Genomic DNA, 16088 nt, shown 5'->3' with positions numbered 1-16088 from the left:
TTGTTCTTTCCTTCAGCAGAGGTACTTGCGCAGAACTAGTGGATACAAAGTATCACTCAGTGAATGCAATACACAAAGTAACGCTTTTGTGCATTGAACACAGAAGCTGGGCAATACAGGATACAGCAGGCATTGGCAGCAGGCTTTATGGAGAAAGGAAGGATACTCTTCTACGTGTCAAGGGCAGCTATGGAATTCAAATGATGGCAGGCCTTCATGTACGCTTCCACCAGGACCTATCCATCCCAACCGGCGATAGCAGGTGGCCCAGTTGCAAGACTGCCCAGCCCACACAGTCCAAGTGCAACCACGGTTCCTCAGCACCACCCAACTGAGGGAGAGACCAGGCTTTAGAAGCCAACCATTTGAGTCAGCCAGTGTCAATTCCTGGCAAAGCTGACAGGAGGCAAGTAGCAAACTGTCTGGGAACCCTGTCCACGAGACCCCATGTGCAGAGTGAAAGATGGCAGAGACTTCCCAAACAAATAAGACAAGTCATGTACATTTACGCTTTTATTACCGTGGCACAAAAGCTTTATTTGCTCGAAACAGAGCCGTTGTCATACTGAGTGACTCCAGAAGCAAATGCATAATCCAGCGATAAAGCAGAATGCTTAGAAACTTACAGCATTGTTTTTGAAATAGGCAAAAAGGTGTTTGCAAAGAGTAATTATGCAAACAAATAGATCATGTATATCATGTTTGCAGTTAACAGGGGTTGGCATTTGGGAAGATGAGATTGACAGTCTATAGAAAGCTATCCCTGTGGAGTTGAGACTTGGACCAGGCCATCTAAAATGGAAGCAAGATCTGAACACATTTTTATTCAGGTATGCCCTCCCTGAAAGGGGCTGATCTTCAACCATTGAACATCATTATGCATGTATAACACACTTATTGTTATTGTTTTACTTACATTTCAAATGATATGTGGTCTGGAATGGGCTGTATCTGCAGCACTTTAAATGCCTTGAAGTTATGCAATGATCTTTGCATTCGAACCTATGGTTTTAACACCTTCAATCTCTCTCCCTCCTTCCTTCCCCATACTCCTTATTCCGCCCATTTTCTGTGCAATCTGAAGTATTATGTATGCATGCAGCACGTTATCTATATAAAATTGTTTTATTTTAGTATTCATCAAACTTATAAAGCATCTCCAGACCCTGGGGTATCAGAGCTCTGTACAATACGAACTAATGTTCGGGTTTGGTACGCTATACAAATATACAAAATATATAAATAATAAATGCAAATTTAAAACAAAAGCAATAACGTAAAATAAGTAAGCTAAAGCAACTATGCCAAATGAGGATATTCAAAAACAAATAGAAATTACTCAAAATACACATACAAAACAAGTCAGGATAAGGAACAGAAAACAAATGAGTTTTAAGACCTTTCCTAGAAACTAGCAGAGAAGAAGAAATACAAATTGCAGAGAAGAATAGCAATAGCAATAGAAAAAGCCTAAGAAGAATACCAATCGTGTTTCAGATAGACGATGGTCGATCTCAAAATATCAGAACTGCGATTTGACTGCTGAGTACTGCAGTTGGCCTAAAGTTATCGCCTTGTAGGTAATGCAGTGGATCTTGACAAGTGCTTGAAAGTAATTAAATCAAATTCCAAGTGCCCAAGTTCAGCTAGTTTGAGGAATGTAATACTGTTGCCGTGGCCGAAGCAGATAAGTCAACAAAGATGGCAATAGTGCAGTGCAGTGAGATAAAAACAAGGGTCTTTGTGGTGGAACGGAAATCAGATGCAATTATGAAAAGTTTGATCTTCTGGACAAGAGTTAGGACCTCATTGTAGTTTGGCCGTATTTCCTCAGGAAAAACCGGCAAGCTCAAATACCATCGCTGCATGTGGTACGCATTTGCTAATGGGAAGAGTCATCATGACTTAGGGCCTCATTACACGGTAGGCGGTAAGGGTTTACCGATACCGGTATTTTACCGGTACCGGTAAATCCTTACCACCTTACTACGAGGTCCCTTTGCGGGTTGGGGATTTTAACGCCTGCTTTTTGCAGGAGTTAAAAACCAACCCGCAAAGGGACCCAGGGAGCTAATTACGGTACCGCAATTTGCGGTGCCGTAATTAGCGCCTTCACCATTCCCATTATGCCCTATGGGGCAAAAATGGGAATGGGGAAGGGCAATGGTGGAAGGGGGAATTACCGCCCTGCCAACCTTGGAATGGGGCGGTAATTCCCCTTTCCACCAAGGCGGTGCCGGTATTTTAACGGCACGAACCATGGCGCTAATTGCGCCATGGTTCACCGCCTACCGTGTAATGAGGCCCTTAGAGTCAAGTGGACCCTTCAGCTATTCCCCATTTTGGAGTCTCATTGGACCCCATTGTGATTTTATAATACCATATTAATCACGCAGATGCCCTCGGGTTTGGCGCGCTATATAAATGCCAAAAATAAATAATTAAATATGCAGTGATGGTTTTGTGTCAAGGAAAATTCGAACACACACCGTCAGGTGTTTTTACAGAGTTTCATTTTGAAACTCTAAATATGGCTGTGCAGTAAATGTGGCAGTAATTGCAATACCACCACTATCTTACAACACTGTTTAAAGGATAGTTCCGGGACTTTTTTTTTATTGTCCCTACGGGTCGGCCATGTCTTTGTAAGCATAAATCGGTAGATCGTAGGAAACTTTCCTATGGACCTTACCCGACTTTTCGCCCATTATCGCACTCGAAATCAGCCTCCATTTTGTGATAATCCTATCATTTCGCCCCATCGACCTGGCTCACCTGCCTTTGCGGCACTAAATCAAATCCCCCGCCCCTGAAACAGACTTTATCAAAACATTCATATTCCCCGCCTCTATCCGTGACGTGACTGAGCTGCGTAGGCAAACGCGCCCAGGCGTCTTCTACGCGACTCCACACAGATCCCGGAAATCAACACAGATCAGCTCACAATACAGCGCACCACAATTCGGAATATGAAACTGTACTTTGAAATCAAACCGCAAGATTGTAAATGTGGTAAAGTACATTTATTTGACATCAAATGTTTAGAGAATATTCAGCGATTTGCATTTTTATTTGCTCATGTTCCAAAAAGTTCGTATTGAGGAACGCGATGGTCCTTTGCTGTACACAGGGTCTTAGAGCATCTCACAATACAGCGTCACAATTCGGAATGTGAAACCGTGGTTTAAAAGCAAACGGCAAGATTGTACATTTGGCAAAGTACATTTATTGGACATCAAATGTTTAGAGAATATTCAGCGATTTGCATTTTTCTTTGCTCTCGATCCAAATTAGTTCGTCTTGAGGGAAGCGATGTTCGTGTGCAGTACACAGGGTGTTGGTTTACGATAAAAATAAGCTCTTCGGTCGCACTGATAATCGCATGGCTGTTCCAACAACGAGGCACTAGGCCACCACAACGGTAGGTATGTTGCATCTAACCGTTAGTACCGCGTAAGGGCATACTTGTACTTGGCGATCGTCCCATAAAATGGTCAGGGTGGTAACGTTGTTCACGCGGAGAAGCAACTGGCGGCTGTAGAAGCCGTCCGCCGGTGTCTGGTACTCGTGACACAGACAGTAGTGAATGATGTACCTAAAAACATAAAAAATGAAATTAGTCTCACCATCAGATCCTTATTAAAATCATAGCGAGGACAGCGCTACTGGGTGTACACAAGTGTTTAAAGGCGTGGCGAGGCTGGGAGGGGGGGGGAGTGGAGTACAAGGTAAGTAGCATAAAATAATAAATAAATAGGGCCAGCTGGTGGCAAGTGCAAGGTAAGTGCAGAACAAGTGCTGGGAAGGGGGGGCTGTAGGATACTGAGACAGTCCCCCAGTGCAGGGGTTGACAGGGAGGCAGTGCAGGTGGAGAGTGGAAGGGCCCAGGACCGAGGTCGCAGACAGTGGACCAGTTGTAGCAGGGGAGAGGGAGAGAGAAAGCAGAAGCAAAGAGGAAGGTTTTGAGGTGCTTCAGTAAAAGCAGATGTTTCTCCTCAAGATAGTGCGCGGTAGAAAACAATATGCCACATAGAACGAACAAGTACAACTGAACCCGTCTTTAAAGCCACTGTATAGTAATGAAATTGCGGTATAAACTCATCAAAAGTTACTTACATTATATTTGCATTTTCCATTCTGTCTCTGTGTAGGGCAGACCCGAAACACCACTCCTTCTTTGCCGACGTTACTTCTTCTAATGAACGTGGCTCATCGTTTCGTTTCTGAAATTTTATTCATTATCTTTTCTTAGTCTTTCGGGATGGTCCCGGCCTGTCAAGGTCAAATCACAATAGAACCTTATACTGGGTCGTGGGCCGTTCCGCCACCCGAGCAAAACATCAAAGCAGCTGACCTTCACTTTGAGCGAGCACACATTTCTAGTTTGGGCCTGCAACATGAGGAGACTCGAGAGAACAGACAATCAAATTACAATCATTTAAACCGTGATGTGTATTTCTCAATGAGCTCTGCTTTAGGTGGACATGGAACAGAGGCAATGTTGGGTGGCAATGCAGTTGTCCCCTGCATAGGTTCGTTCACCACTCCATGTATGTGCCTATCGAGGACATCTACGATAAGTCTCTCAATAAACTCATATTGCATATCCTCAAACACTGGTTTGATCACCCATTGTTTACTTCTTTTAGTGAAGGCCTTATTGTAGCGAAGCGTCCCTAAAGTTCCGGTCGTCCTACTTTGTTGACGGCCAACATTATGGTTATGTGCCAAGACCGCTAGAAGAGTCCGATTTATCATGCCTTCCATGCCAAAATGCAATCTTTTGGGCCTGTACTTTAGGCACATATTGTGGAACACCTCCAAATCTCCTGTGTGGCAGAATTCCGTGAGTCCCCTCAAATCTCTTGTTATAGTTTTATCAAATACAATCTTTTCAATGGCCTTGTGAGTGGGTGATGAAGGAATCAACCACTTCTTCTTCCGTGCCACCTCTGTGGACAAATGGCCATGTTCACATTTGTGGAAATGTTCATTTGTCGACCATCGATGTACGTTGCTACAGTGCAACATTACTGACCGCCATTTTTCCAGTAGAATTTCCAACGACCCTTCACATGTTTTTTAGCTCCACCAAAGATGGTTGCTGATTGACTTGGACCACTGTGAAATACCTTGCATATTTTTTTTTTTTCCTGCAGCCGACAATTTTTTATTGATTGTTTTTGCAAGATGCCATACGTCAAATTGGTGATTTATATTTTTGTACTCTTCTCTCATTGTCTTGGCAATTGAAACGTGTCTGTCCGTGGCTATCAGGTCGATCACCATTCCCCGCGATTGTAGTTCTTGCAATGATGCTACAAAGCCAACTTTCTCCATGGCCACTGAGGATGTACTTTGTGACACCTGCACGACCACCGAACTCACAATTTTCTTACTTTCCATGTCCTGAAAGTGGTAGGTGCAGTACTTGGCTGAAAATCCTGGGCTGTCGCACTGTCCATCACCGGCTAGCCTGAAGCGTTTGCCCGCGAATGTACTTTCCATTGACATTTTTTCCATTCTCCAAGCTTCGCTGATGGCTGGAAATAGATAATCGGTTTGGTATTTGTAGAACTGAGTTTTCGCAATGAAATGGATTCCCACAAACTGAAAGAAATACTGTAACTTTTTAAAACTTGAACCACTAAAAAGTGCGGCCGCTGCACAAAGTAGATTGCCTGCTGGCAGTTGCCCCAGCATGGGTTGTGCAGACCATGCGAACGGATGATATTGTGTACAGGTGGCATGTATTTTAAGGTTAGTGCCTCGAATTGCACGAGTCACATTAATCAATGGCTCCCCACATACTTCCCCACCAACCCAATGCCCACATTTCATCATCATAATAATATCCATCAAACAGCTATCGAATACAATGAATTTGGCCTCTTTCCTTATACTGTCACTCTGCATCCCAGCTGGTTCGGCCTGTAACGTTGAGGACATGTCACTCGCATGAAAGGTACAATCTCTGATATCGTCTTCCGCTATGCTGAGTGATATTGATGGTGTTTCATTGTCGTCCATGTCATTCTCTTCCACTGCAACAACTGTTCCTTGTCCGGAGATGGGAGAAAAAAACAATGTCTTCAACTTTCGCGCGCTCTTATTTTTTGCGGGTGTGGATTCTGTGAATTGATCTCCGACTGCATCCAAACTACCAGGAGGACATTCACTATCAATGGCTGGTGGTGGTATAGCTCCGTTGTCAATCACTTCATATTCTTCCCATTGGCACGATGCATCTCCAGTCTCAAGTCCCTGCCAAAAGGTTTGACAAGCAACATCTCTCGTTCGCTTCACTGTCTGTGTAGATCTAGTTCTTACACCCACTCGCAACTAGAGGACAGATTAGAAAAGGGATGTTCAGTTTAAACACAACTTACAGTATTGAACTATTGACAGTGAAAGACAACATAATATAGTGAACAGGACACTAACCTTCTTTTGCTTTCTTTTCTTTGAAACTTTCTTGCCTCGAACTTCAACATCTGGACGCTGTTGCTCCGACTCGTGTGTGCATGTCTCCACTTCCTCTCGCGCTGCAACGACTATATTTTCATGATAAGCACATCCATCACTCACTGAGGCTCCATCGACTCCCTGAAACATAGAACTTTCATTAGTATGTATAATAATATTGAAAACACAAAATGTACTTGGGGACCAATACCCATACGTACATCTCAATAGCAAAACACGAATGAACGCATTGTGTAGAACATTCAAACGACAATAGTTCACGCATTGTTGATCTAGTTAGATTGAACTGTCAAGATCCATACCTCGGGCTCCGCATAGACTTCCATTGATGATATTATTGAAGATGACGCTTCAGCAACTCCCTGAAACACAGTAATTGCATTAGTATGGTTTTCTATTTTGTTTAAAAGAACATAAACTTTCTGCAGGCGTCAACGGCTCATCTAAATAGACCTGCACAAATGATCAGTTGTCTAAAATAAATAATGGATATGTAAATATGATTCAATTTGCTCCATCGTTGGAAGTGTCACCACCCAGAGATCTGCATCAACTACTAGGGGTGATGTTCTTGTTGAAGAAGCTCCGTCAGCTCCCTGAAACATAGTACTTGCGTTAATAAAGAAGGAAGTATAGCGGATGTAATCACGTCATTTGATCTCGCATGATTGATCTGTCAGTATCCATACCTCGAAATGCATAAGAACATCAAGGGACGCTGTAACTGCGGTGCACACTTCTGCAAGCTGTTGCGCCGACCCGTAACTGCATGCTCCCCCTTCTTCTTGGACTAATGCTCCATCGACTCCCTGAAACATAGGACTTTCATTAGTAATGAACACAATATTGAAAAAAGAAGACACATAGGAGGGCGACGACAGAAGGACATACCAATGGCTAAAAACGAAAGAAACATTGTGTGTAACAATCACGCTACAAGAATGCAAGATCTGATGATCTCCATCGATGGAACTGTCCGGAAACGTACCTCGAGCATCTGAGTGACATCTACGGTTGTCGTCAATGCGTTGGACTCCTCAGCATCTCCCTGAAAGACAGTACTTGCATTATTTTGGATAACAATAATTATAACTGAAAACAAAGACTAGAGGACGAGTACTGTGGTGTACCATTAGGTAAAATAATTACACGATCAATTAAAACTATTGATTTACATGCCTAAAACAAGTCAGTGGCAGAATAGCTAAGTAAGATTACCCGATAGGCGCTTGAAGTGGCTGATGACTGCAATAACGACACGGATGGAGAATCTTCCGCCTTCATATTGAGTGGATACATAAATGGGGAAATTATTGTTAGCTAATGCTACACACTACCGCAAGGCCGAGAGATAAATACGTAAACTTGACTCACCAGTGGAGGGATGTGGACGAATAGAGTGGGAATAGCGGTTGAGAGCAATTTTCGCCTCGCTCGCGGTGTTTTCTTCTTTATTAGCAATGATGTGGAGTACATGTCTGGGCTAAAGTGCCTGCTGCAGATGCGGTATCGATCACCCCTCTTGTCCGCAAAGACTTCTAGGACTCTACTTTCTAGCTCAGAGGCTGGATATCCGCAATATCGGATCCATTCTCTTATCTGATCTATTGTCTTAGGGAAAACATGCATTATAGTACCTTCAGATTTGTTATGGGTCTTCGAAGGGCAACCGCCAATGGAACAGGCAGGCATTATGGAAAGTTCTGAAAAGTAAAGATCAACAATTCTCTATGAATACCAATGTGTTAAAACATTAAATGACACATAAAAGGTTCAATGCAAGGTCCGTTTTGGTTCTTGGAACTATACACGTTATTCACATGCGGATAAGTATTTCAATAACTTTCAAAAAATAGAAAAAGTAATTTGACTAAACTCAGAACATGTGACTAGTTCCTTGCATGTACTGTCGTGAACGAAAAGAAAACATGGATGCAATTTGATGACTACTAGCAAATAGATATAAATTAAAAAATTGGACGCAAAATGATTATGGTACATGGACTTACCTTGACGAACAAACAGTTAGATGCAGGGATCAGAGTAGTTTCTTGTCGTAGAACAGGGAGCAGTTCACAGGTTGCAAACTGACGAGTTTGCTCAAAGTGGTCACGGAAGTTCACAGAGACGAAGAGCAGATAACCAGCACCTTCACGGGTTGACTAGCAAAGCGCAAAGAAGTTCTCATTAGAAATATGAAGTGGGTTATAAAGAATTCGAAACAGGGGTGTGTTTGTGAATGAATGACGTGTATATGTCGTGGCACTATGCGGATTGCAGGGGGGCGTCCAGCGTGAGGGGGGATGATTGGCAGGAGACACGGGGTCTGGAGGTAGACATGGGAACAACAACCCATGCTCTATAGACCACTTTGAAGTGTACATGGTCTTTGGCACCTCTTGGCCTTTATCGCTCCCTGACAGCTCCACTTGCCAGCAGCACAAGTACCCTGGTGCGAACTGCCTTTGATAGGGCGGGGGGGTGGATCGGGGCGGTGGTCGTGCAGACAAGACACAGGAAGACTCGTGAATGGAGACACACTTATGTGGATTGCAGGGGGGCGTCCAGCGTGAGGGGGGATGATTGGCAGGAGACACGGGGTCTGGGGGTAGACATGGGAACAACAACCCATCCTCTATAGACCACTTTGAAGTGTACATGGTCTTTGGCACCTCTTGGCCTTTATCGCTCCCTGACAGCTCCACTTGCCAGCAGCACAAGTACCCTGGTGCGAACTGCCTTTGATAGGGCGGGGGGGTGGATCGGGGCGGTGGTCGTGCAGACAAGACACAGGAAGACTCGTGAATGGAGACACACTTATGTGGATTGCAGGGGGGCGTCCAGCGTGAGGGGGGATGATTGGCAGGAGACACGGGGTCTGGGGTAGACATGGGAACAACAACCCATGCTCTATAGACCACTTTGAAGTGTACATGGTCTTTGGCACCTCTTGGCCTTTATCGCTCCCTGACAGCTCCACTTGCCAGCAGCACAAGTACCCTGGTGCGAACTGCCTTTGATAGGGCGGGGGGGTGGATCGGGGCGGTGGTCGTGCAGACAAGACACAGGAAGACTCGTGAATGGAGACACACTTATGTGGATTGCAGGGGGGCGTCCAGCGTGAGGGGGGATGATTGGCAGGAGACACGGGGTCTGGGGGTAGACATGGGAACAACAACCCATGCTCTATAGACCACTTTGAAGTGTACATGGTCTTTGGCACCTCTTGGCCTTTATCGCTCCCTGACAGCTCCACTTGCCAGCAGCACAAGTACCCTGGTGCGAACTGCCTTTGATAGGGCGGGGGTCGTGCAGACAAGACCCGTTTGCCGCAGGGCCTCACCAAGGAGAGGCCATCTAACTGAATGTAAGAGGATGGCTGCAGGATCTACTACATGGAAGGCAGGGGGGTGAGTTTATAAATACCTCACCCTCCCAGGAGAATATATGGGGGTCATCTCTGTACCCGGTGCCCAAAAAGAGGATTTATTATGATCAACCATATTTATTATTTACCTATAACCATGTTTTGTATCAATAAAATCCAACGGCTTTTTATTGCCAACGCTTGATGCCAACCCACAAAATAATATATGTATGACTGCTGCATATATGGGTTCAACGGTTATGTGGATTGAAGGTGTGCGGCCAGCGTGAGGGAGGATGCTGGCCGGAGACATGTGGTGTGACAAGACAAGGCACTGGAAGGCTATTCAACGGAGACACACTAGATTCATTTAAAAAATCAAAACAACCATTGTTAAAATATATGTTGGGCTTTATTTTAGATTTTAATTAAACATAAATAATAAACATTACACATTGTAAAGTTGAGGTTGCAGCACATCGAGGGAAAATCCGCGGTATTGTCCACTGTCACTGGGGAAATGTTGTCTAATGGCAAGTACCGCACAGGCAGGTATTACTCTCCGAACGCGGTGTCCGAGCCTCCCGTGAAGCCACCAAGTGAAGCAACGATAGGCCACCAGCCTGTACCACCTGTGAAAAAAAAAGATGCAAACTGTATCAAACTGACAAAACTTTCTTATCAATGTCGATTCAGGTAACACATGTCATTTTTCTTAGAAAAAAATTATATCTAGAAAATGCACTATATGGAACCAATTTACATGCGTTCGAATGATATGTAAATGTAATTTTATATGTGGGAGACGACCATGAAATAGTAGTGGCATCACTGACATCACAAACAGAGTATACTTACTCGTTACTCGGATTACGCGGACGAACAGTGCCACGAAGTTCGTGCATAAGCACCATCATCATCCTCAACACGGTCCGTGAGAGGCAGGCTTCCCTGAACTCTGGCAGCTCGGTGATGCATTGCGGACTTTGCTCGCCTTCCTGCAGACTTTGGTCGCTTTCCGAAATGTAGGCCAAGCACCCGGAATTTTCACGGCAGCAGCAGTTCTCCTCCTCAGTTGGCATTAGCTCGCACCGAATGCTCGTGCACCAGGTGGAGACGCCGTCCATGCGACATGGTCCAGGCTCTTCATCCGTTGACTGGTCCTCCCAACTGCCGTCCGAATCCCCATCGTTTTCGCGTGCTTGCCTTTCCAGTAGTTCCTCCTCGGTGTACTCGGGCTCGTACATATACGGCATTATTGTGGCCATTGTGCGGTAAAGATAGTAAAATAATTTACAGAGATGGTACAGGTGTTCACACGGGCTACAAGCGGCGAAGGTAGCTGACCAGAGCACTGAAACGAGTCACAGAATACTCAAAGTAACACAGAGAGAGGAATGGAATCGAAAATCTGCTGCTGTGTGTTGTGAAACGGTCTGTTTATACTTATTGGGGAAAGAGGCGTCCTGCCATTTCCATGGCAACACGTCAATAGCTGAGGCGCAGCGATTGTTGACACGAGACGTGCTTGAAATGGGCAGTACGCGTCTGCTGATGTCAGGCTCAGGGGCGGGGGATTTGATTTAGTGCCGCAAAGGCAGGTGAGCCAGGTCGATGGGGCGAAATGATAGGATTATCACAAAATGGAGGCTGATTTCGAGTGCGATAATGGGCGAAAAGTCGGGTAAGGTCCATAGGAAAGTTTCCTACGATCTATCGATTTATGCTTACAAACACATGGCCGACCCGTAGGGACAATAAAAAAAAAGTCCCGGAACTATCCTTTAACTATAAACGAGGCACTGAGCTGAAAAAAACAAGAAGGAGACAAATCAGAAATGTGACTTTTAAAGTTAAGATTAGAGTCAAGAATAACAACCAAATGATTTGACAGAGGGCACCAGGGTAGGAGTGATCCTGAGCAATCGAAGAGATTGATGCAAGCCACTCTTGAAAATGTGCATTGGAGAACAAAGATAATGAAAGCAAAAGAAATTCCATCTTAGAAGGAGTATGCTTCAGAGAGAGCAAAGCCACCCAGCTCTGCGTGACTCGAAGGTGGAGGACGTCAGCTGAACACGACGCCTGAAGATACATGTGGGTGTCATCAGCATTCTGTGCCCCTCAAGGCCAGACTCCCAGATCAGATGCCACAGGGATGCAATGAAGATCTTAAATAACATGGGGCCCCGGATCAATCCCTGGGGAGCTCCACACCACATTTGTAGGGGGGTCTGACATAACTGTTCCCACCTGCATAAACTGGGAGCGATTCCAAGGAAGGATGGGAACAAGGACAGAATGGGGCCACCAAAAACCCATACAAGAGGTCAAGATATCATTCAATACCTCAAGGTTGACTGTCACTAAATGAATTAATTAATAAATAAATTAATTAATTAAATATGCACATAACAGTACGAGGTTGGAGGTAGCCTTGCCGGTAAAACCGGCAAAGCTACCTCCAAATGCGCAATTGGGTCGGGCACCCGCGAATAGGCAATTATCGGGCTATTCCGGCCCAGCCAGACAAGGTAATTGCCCATTCCCATTTGATCCCCATAGGCCTCAATGGGGATGGTGGTAGCCATGGTACCGTTAATGACGGTACTGGTGCTACCATTATGTTCTGCTCGCGGGTGCCGGTACGGCCACCAGGTCAGACCTGGTGGCTGCAAGGGCACCCACGAGCAGAACTCCTAGTATGGCGGTACGGTAGCAACGGTGCCGTTAGGGATACCGGTGCCGTTGTTGCCTTACCGCCATACTTGTAATGAGGCCCAATGTAAATAACAGTCACTGCTTTAGCAATAAGACCCTTGCTCCTGTAGTTGGGCAGGTCAAGGGTCCATCTCGTCATTCACATTTTTACAAATCATTGAAAACACCTTTTTTGTCCAAGGAGTAACTAACTGTTTAAGACCATCTCCTGGGGAAGGAGGCAGTCCTTCACCAGATAGGCGCTTTTTCTGACATCTTCTTTTCTGATTCTTCCTTGTCGGAAATCATTTCCATCCTTAATATTTTTATGAATTCTTTAAGCTCCATGCTGAGTTGTAGAAAGCAACCGCTGTAGGCATAAGCAAATATTAAAGCATACAACTCGGCAAGCCGCCTTTCCGGTCCTTGCCTGCGCAATGATTTTGGCGCTCGTTCACCAAAGACCAAATCATAATTAAAATCAGCACTTAAGGGCAGTGTGAACGCCCTGTTTGCAAACGGAGGCTGCCCGAAACTCCACCGAGATGTCTCCGAGGAACAGGGTAGAGTGACATAGACACGCCAAATGAAATGGCTGAAACAAGCAGGTCATTGTTTTTCAAACAATAGTCTACTCAAGGAGAAATAAAAGTCAGTTTCAGTACACAGTTGACTCTGCTAATACCTCAAGCTTCCTCTTTCTGCTCAACCCAGAACAGCAAACGTCAAAAAAAGAATGCTTTCGGAAGGCAGTGACTGTTTTGAGAACCACACTTTTCTTTAACCAAAGGCCCTTTTTGCTATTATATCAGTCAGCAAGATTTTACCATTTGTAGCAGACCTTAGCGTGCCTATTTCTGTCTCTTAAGCTTTGCTAAAAGTAGCATGTCTGCATTTGTAAAGGTACATGCATGATTTAGTGCTTTTAAATGTGTGCTCTTTCCCGAGGAGATTAAAAAAGGATATTTGACCTCACATGACTTCTGGCCTTAGAGGTAACTATTGTCAACTGTTTATGTTCGGCTAAAAAGAGCGTTCCCTTCTACACTGATGCAATGGTTATCTGAAGAAAAAAAAACACCTCAATAGAGTCTCGGTGTGCCAAAAGGCAGACGGTGAATGCCAAATGTAGGCGTAGTGGTGGCTGGGAAAGTTTTTAATTGGAGGGGTGTAAATATTTGCCAAACATATGAGTAAGTGACCAGGCGTATCGAAGGAGGCCAAAGTAACTAAGCAGGGTTCTGGGGTGCTCTCCCCCAGAGAATGTTTTTTGAATAATGGGTTAAAAGGGTGCATTATACAGCACATTATTTTATCGGAAAACAAAGGATGAAAAGCCGGACAGTTTGCAGTCAGTTTTGTTTGTAGCGCATAAAAGAATCCAGTAGATAGATGCAGGTCATCAACAAAAAACAGGAGCATTTTCCAATGCATTTTTATTATGCCTTTTCCCACAATATATGCCAGTATAAAACACATTTTCTCTTTGGCTGTGCCCATACATTTGCATGCTGGCTACATCTACTCATACCAACATTCCCATATAAGAACATACTCATGTTTGCTTTGTGCATAATGCCAGTGATGATACTGTAGGAAACATGCCCAATGTGTCTCTGCTCATAAATGCCAAGACCTGCATGTAAGAACATACTCCTATTGATTTTGCCATTAGAAATGCCATGCTTCAATAAGAAAACATGTTCAATACGTTATAACATTTATCAGGCTTGCTTTATTGTAGATGTTCAGTAAAAAAAAATGTCATGCCACAGTAAGAAATGGCTAGACTGGCTGCAACCAAATGCCTGTCTAGCCACTTAACAACATTTAGCATGCTTGATAAGAGCTGTTACATTGCTAGACGGCACTGCATTGCTGCATACAGTCCAGTTTTCTGACTCTGGCATGGCATTTTTCACTGGGCATCATGCTTAAAGCAAACATAAGAAGTGTTATTATGTGGCTAGAGTGGCTTGCATTTATGCAGACAGTATTTATGGTTATGTTTTCTGAGTGGCATAGAATTTTTAACTGGGAATCAAGGTTAAAGCAAACATAAGCAAATAGTGTTTACTATAAATTTGATGCCCGGTAAAATCTGCCATGCCAGAGTCAGAAAACATAACAAGACTGGCTGTAGCAACATAGGCTAATCTCATAGGCTAATCTAGCCACATAGCAACTCTTATCATGTTTACTTTAACCATAATGCCCAGCAAAAAATGCCATGCCAGAAGCATAAAACGATTCTAGACTGGCTGCAGCAATGCAATTCATTCTAGTCACGTAACAGCACTTATACATGCATACATGATAAGTGTTGTTACTTGGCTAGCCTGGACGTGTTATGCATTTGGCATGGCATATTTTTACTATGCATCATGGCTAAAGCAAACATGAAAACATGTTTGCTTTAACATTGATGCACAGTAAAATATGCGTGGCCTCCTTCAACACCCACAAATGAGAGGCCTGCTTACTGTGCTGGTGGGCAGGCCCCTGACTTCGGGCCCCCGGGAGGAGGGATTGCATTTGTCACTCATTTATACACACTCACTCACGCACACATACACAATAACAGCATTCATAACTCTTTCACCCATGCACACATAACATACACTCTCCCATTCATGAACGCACCCAATCACACACTCATTCCTACACACGCAGCCACTCATACGTTCACATACACATTATTTTTCTTACATGCAGCCTCAGACGAGAATCTGTTTGCCTCCATAATGGCTCTCCGGGTCTCGTGCAACATGATCAGGAAGCAGTGAGCAGGAGCCCGGGCATCCTCTTGAGGAAGGATGCCCTAGCAACTCTGAATGGGCAGGGAGGCACAGGACCACCCCGTCGTACATTCGGGGCTGCAGTACCCCAGCTTGCATGCCCAATGTGCCATAGAAGGCTGGGAAAGAAAAGCACCCCAGACCTTGAATTACCCATTGGAAATGCACCCTGGTGTATGAACTATCAAAGGGAAACAGAGTTTTCCTCTGACAGTTTAAGCCATCCCAGGAGCGCTCCCTCGGCTGATTGTTGCAGCTGGGGGAGCTCTTAGTGTTTTCACTTGGCTGGCTTGGGTGCTCGTCCAAAATTGGTGGGTCAATGCCTTGTTGCCCATCACGGATGAGCCGCACCTGGTTAGGTGAACAAGATTCCATTGGTAGTTCAGTGCACAGCACTGGTTCAGCGCAAGCTTAGATGTTCATCCATTCGCAATGCATGTTGTAAAGGCCTTACCAGTCTGAGGTAGCTACTCTTTGTCCTCTAACACTTGCCTCTAGGCCTACCTCTATTTCGCCAACACTAGCATTCTCACTTTAGAAGCATGACTGCAAATGCTGTGTGGCGGTTACTCCGTTGATTGCCTGCCACTAAGTTATTTCCAGGTGTGCGGCCCCCAGACATGGCGGGGTTAGAAAGCATTATGGGAGCAGGTTAGTGGTCTCTTCTGTATTGGCTTCACCATCGGTAAGTTTGCACCTTAAAACACCAAAGTTAAATAAAACACAAGTGCACCCGG

This window comes from Ambystoma mexicanum, chromosome 4p (assembly GCF_040938575.1).
Source record: "Ambystoma mexicanum isolate Mex_15411 chromosome 4p, UKY_AmexF1_1, whole genome shotgun sequence".
Taxonomy (NCBI): Eukaryota; Metazoa; Chordata; class Amphibia; order Caudata; family Ambystomatidae; genus Ambystoma; species Ambystoma mexicanum.
The sequence above is the reverse complement of the archived record's forward strand: the minus strand, read 5'-3'. Positions refer to the sequence as shown.